We start from the raw sequence: 6,000 nt of genomic DNA on the forward strand, positions 1-6,000 counted from the left end.
TATTAGTTTTAAATAAATATTATATATTAATATAACTTAATTATTTAAAGGAGAAAAGATAAAAATAATACCTAAAATTAAAATAATATTATAAAAATAACACTCACAATTAAATACCACAAAATAGCCACTATCAGTAGAAGCAGTGTACCATTTTCACAATCACCGCTTTATAAAATCCCTTTCTTCTTCAATCCACTTCATTTTCTTCACTCTCTCAAATGGTCTAACCTACAAAATACACTCTTAAACTACTAAATTCAAAACATAGAGAACTACTCCTACACTTCTTACCCCTGAATCTGGTGACTCTACTCCCCATTCCAGTGAAATTGATTTCGAAAATACCACAACATTGGAAGATTCCAATTAAATCTCTAATTATAAGGTCTAATTTATGTGTAGTTATGGTGGCAAGATTCATCCTAGACCACATGATAATCAGCTTGCTTTACATTGAAGATTTTGTCTTTCACCATTTTCTTGCTTGCTTTTTCATTCAATGGACTCGATTTTCCCACCATTTTCAATAAAATCCTCAAAATCAAACAGAGAATTTCAAAGCAGAGTAAATATTTTTAGGTAGATTCCAACGAGTGTTACTTTGTAGATGAAATTTTGGCGAGTGTTATTGTGAATTCTGATAGTGGTTCACTAGATCGTTTCCTTGAATGTGAGTAGTGGTTCACTTAGCCGTAAAAATAAACTGCACTTCCTTAAGTCATTTTAATACAAGTAAATAGTTAGCAACCAAAAAACCTGCACTTCTTTGAGTCATTCCACTAAAATATTTTTTATTATTTTTGCTTTTTTAATTTTGATTACGGTAGAAAAGTGTAACAAAAGAAAGATTTGTTGGTATCAAATTATAGAATAAAAATATACTTATTGTTTCTATTTTTTTAAAATTGTTATTTGTCTTAGTTGGGCGATTAATATAAAATAGTTATTGTATATGCTTGCAAAGACTATATGGATATATGGACACTGTATATGTATGCATAAATTCTCCTTCTATCTTGTTATATAAGTATATTAATGTGGTATAAAAGAATATTTATTGGATATATGGTCCCTTCTTTCTTTTTTAAAAGTGTACCAATGTAATATAAAAGTGTATTAATGTGGTATAAAGTATATCAATCTAATATAAAAGAGTTTCAATTGGATATATGGACATTGCATATGCATAGATTCCCCTTCTATCTTGTTATACAAGTATATCAATGTGGTATAAAAGAGTATCAATTGAGTATAGGATTCCCTCTTTCTTTTTTAAAAAGTGTACCAATTTAGTATAAAAGTGTATCAATATGGTATAAAAGTGTATCAACTGAGAATAGAAACTGCATGTGGTCGACTGGGCAAATGACTAAAAGAGGGAAATAAATTTAGCCGATAGGCTAAAGTTGTCCACCTTTTCAATTATGGGGCCATTTTTTTAAAAAAAATGGTCAACCCATGTCCTTTTCCCTTATTTAAATCCAAACAAGTATGGATATAATTAAAGTCTAATTTTTATTGGCCTAGCCTATTGATTTGGGCTACAAATGATGAGTACGGTTTGCTAAGCCCAAGATATTGTCGTATTTTAGAGGCCTAAATGAGCTCATGTGTCGAATGAAGTGGCATATCAAGTTAAGTGAAGGAGCCAAGATCATCCCACATGTCAAATTGATGCAGCAGGCCTAGTGAAATTAAAAGTTCACATGTCATTTGAATTTGATTGATCAAAAGAAATTCATATTCACCATGACTCTTTACTTTCTACAACTATAAATAGGGGTTACCAACAATTCTACCAAGAAGCAAGAGAGAGCTCGTGGATCAAACGCCGCAGATTTCTCTACAAATTCAAACATTCAAGATCAATTCATCAAGATTCAACATCAAGACCACAAGATTCAAGAACAAGCTCAAAGGCCCTTGAATTCAAGTACAAATCCAGATCAAGTTCATTAAATCTGCAAATCAAGATTAAAAATCAAGATCGTAAGATTCAAGAACAAGCTTCAAAGCCCTTAGATTCAATCACAAATCAAGATCAAATCCATCAAATTCATAAATTAAGTTCAAATCAAGAAGAGAAGTTGGGAGAGAAGTCTATTGCATCCAATAAAAGACCTTCTGTCTTTGATTGATTGGGAGAACTAACTACAAGAACTTTTATTTTTGAGAGGTTGGGTCCACTAAATACTAATAAAAGCAGTAAGCGCTGGAGAAGTTGTCTAAACATAGCAAGATACTCTTCACCTAATATCCAAAAAGATTTCCAAAGTTTGATTTCTCCTAGAATGAAGTAACACACGAAACTGCTGGTTTTATGCAAGGAGGTGTTAAAAGTAAAGGTGCATATTGTGGTTCATACCAAGAAGCATGAGGAAGATAAATAAAGTGTTGGCTCCTCATATCATGTTACAATCCAGAATGAGAATGATATCTCATCTTAAATAAAAGTTGATGAAGAGATGGAAGATATTTCCTAGTATTACCATATACCTATCAACGATGATGATCCTCAAGAGGAGAAAGATGCTGTAGCTGCTCCATGAAACTTGAAGAAGGAGTGAAAGCCACAATAGATCCCTTGAAAGAAGTTAATCTTGAAACCGATGAAGGCCAAAGACAAACTTACCTAGGTGCGTTTCTAGAAATGGAGGAGGAAATCAATTATATGGACATACTTAAAAAATATATAGATGTCTTCACTTGGAGTTATAAGGAAATGTCTGGCTTAGATCCAAAAGTAGCAGTCCATCAGTTGGCGATCAAGAACGGGGCTCGTCCTATTAAGCAAGCCTAAAGATGCTTTAGGCCAGAGTTGATTTGTTGATTGAAATGAAGTTAACAAACTTATCAAAGCTGGCTTTATTTGAGAAGTCAATACCCCACATGGATTTTAAGTATTGTTCTAGTACGAAAGAATAATGACCAAATTTGAGTTTGTGTCAACTTTCGAGATCTCAATAATGTCTGCCCTAAGGATGATTTTTCAATCCCCATACTAGAGTTGATGATTAATGCCACCACTGGTTATGAAGTAATGTCCTTTATATATGGTTCATCCGGCTACAACCAAATCCACAGGGCGCCATAGGATGAAGAGATCACTGCATTTAGTATGCCCAAAGGTATTTATTGCCATAAGGTGATGCCTTTTGGGTTGAAAAATGTTAGTGCCACTTATCAAAAGGCTATCCAAAATATCTTTGATGGCTTAATCCATAAAAATATTAAATGTTATATGGATAACCTAGTGGTGAAGTCAGGAAAGAGAGATGACCACTTAAAAGAACTAAGAATGGTATTCGAGTTGTTCAAAGATATCGACTTAGGATGAATCCATTGAAATGTGCCTTTTGAGTTACTTTTGAAAAGTTTTTGGCTTCATTATACGACACCGAAAAATTAAAATTGATTAGGCTAAGGTCGATGCAATTTTGAAGATGCCTGAGCCTCAAAACATTCATAAGTTGAAAAGTCTTCAAGGAAGGCTAGCATGTTTAAGGAGGTTCATCTAAAACCTGGCTTGGAAATGTCAACTATTTAGCCGTCTCATAAAGAATGATGCTCCTTTTGAATAGGAACAAGTTTGTAGTAAGGCCTTTGAGAGTATCAAATCATACTTGATGAAACCTCCAGTTCTGGTGGCCCCTATACCTAAAAAACTGTTGATACTCTACATCACACCATAAGAAAGGTCAGTTGAGCACTACTGGCGCAAGAAATAGTGAAGGAAAAGAAAACTCTCTTTACTATCTAAGTAGAATGATGACTTCAAATAAGCTGAATTATTCTCCAATTGAAAAGTTATGTTTGGAGTTGGCCTTTACAATTCACAAGATAAAACACTACTTTAAAGCTCATGTTATCCGTCTTGTATCTAGGGCAAATCCAATTAAGTTTATAATGTCGAAACCAGTCCTTAGTGTCTGACTTGCAAAACGGTACTTCCAATTTCAATAATTTGAGATTGTGTATGTTCCCCAAAAGGCTATAATATGACAAGCATTAGTGGACTTCTTGGCAAACCACCCGATACCCGATGATTAGGAACCGATCGATAAACTTCCTGATGAAGATGCAATGGTTGTTAAAGTTAGATCCCCATGGAAGATGTACTTTGAGGGTTCAATACATTGAGATGAAGTTGGTGCTGGCATAGTATGCTACTCTACGCGAAGAGGTCATCATATACTCTTTTACCTTGACAAATCGTTGCTCCAATAATGTTTTTGAATATCAAGCACTAATACTTGGACTTGAGATGGTTATTGATATAAAATAACTATAATTAGAAGTCTTTGGTGACTCCCAATTAGTGATCAAACAACTTTTAGAAAGCTATGAAGTCAAAAATCCTGAGCTGAAACCGTATTATGATTATGCACAGAAGTTGATGGGATGGATTGGATAAGTAACCCTCCAACATGTGCCAAGGAAAGAATATAAGCAAATTGATGATCTAACTACTTTGGCCTCAACCCTATCTCTTTCGAATCAGACACGAGTTATTATCCATCAAGAATGGGTAGTACCGCCATTGAATGAGCATGATGATGTAAAAAATAAGGTTAAGTACCTAGTTACCATGGGTAAAGTTGTAAGGGAAGATTGGCGACAACCTATCATTGACTATTTGTGTTATGGAATACTTCCAGAAGATCTATGAAGAAGGAGTGACATCCGTCATCGTGCACCTCACTTTTTTTATTGCAAAGACCCGCTATACAGAAAATCATTTGGTGAGTATCTTGCGATGTTTGAGGGAGGAAAAAGTAGTTCAAGCTTTGCAAGAAGCACACTCGGGAGTTTATAGATCTCATCAATTTGGACCAAAGATTTACTTTCACATTAAAAGAATGGGGTATTACTGGCCAGCGATGGTGAAAAATTGCTTGGACGATGCTAGAAGATGCAAAGCTTGTCATTCCATGCAAATTTCATACATCAACCTCCTAAGGTACTTCACCCAACTATGGCATCTTGACCATTCAATGCTTGGGGATTGGATGTCGTTGGACCACTGCCAAAATCTTTTGGTGGACACATGTATATCTTGGCCGCGATAATTACTTCTCAAAATGGGCTAAAACTATTGCTCTCAAGAAAGTGAAGAAAGAAAATATTGCAAACTTTATCCGAGTAAATATCATCTACCACTTCAAAATACCTCAGTACATAATAATTTACAATACAAGCCATTTAATAAAAAGCTGATGAACAAAATTTATGATCTCTTTGGTTTCAAGAAGCGTAAATCTTCTATGTACCATGCTGCCGCCAATGGTCTAGCCGGAGTATTCAATAAGACTTTAACTTGTTGAATAAAGTCATCTCTAAATCCAAACGAGACTGGAATGGGCGAATATATGAAACTTTATGGGCATATAGAATGACTTACCGCACATCAACACAAACAACCCCATACTTACTTATTTTTTGAGTTGAACCAGTCCTGCCACTTGAGCGTCAAATACCTTTTTTAAACTGGCTATTCAAGAAGGGCTCACCGAAGAAGAAAATCTTAAGTTGTGTCTTACGGAGTTAGAAGCTCTTGATGAGAAGAGGTTGGAATCTCATCCAAATCTTGGATGTTATCAAGACCGTCTATCTTGTTCTTTTAACAAAAGAGTCCGTTTGAGGTGCTTTCAAGTTAGAGATCAAGTTCTTGTAGTAAGAAGACCTATAATTACTTCTCGTAAGTCAGGTGGCAAATTCACCCCAAAGTGGAATGGACCATATGTTGTATAAAAGGCATATTCAAATAGTGCTTACAAGCTTATCGATCTAGAAGGTGTGAAGATTGGCACTATCAACGCCAAGTTGTTGAAGAAGTACTATCCTTGAAGGAAGATGATACTCCTTAAGGCACAAGTATAAACTGCAAGTTCACTCTTGGATTGTAAGACTATAAACTGTGTACGACTCATAAAAAAGTCTGCTAGGTTGAAAATCTTGAAAGAGGCGACTAGGAAAAAGTTAGGACACAAAAAAAAA

This window comes from Capsicum annuum, chromosome 9 (assembly GCF_002878395.1).
Source record: "Capsicum annuum cultivar UCD-10X-F1 chromosome 9, UCD10Xv1.1, whole genome shotgun sequence".
NCBI lineage: Eukaryota > Viridiplantae > Streptophyta > Magnoliopsida > Solanales > Solanaceae > Capsicum > Capsicum annuum.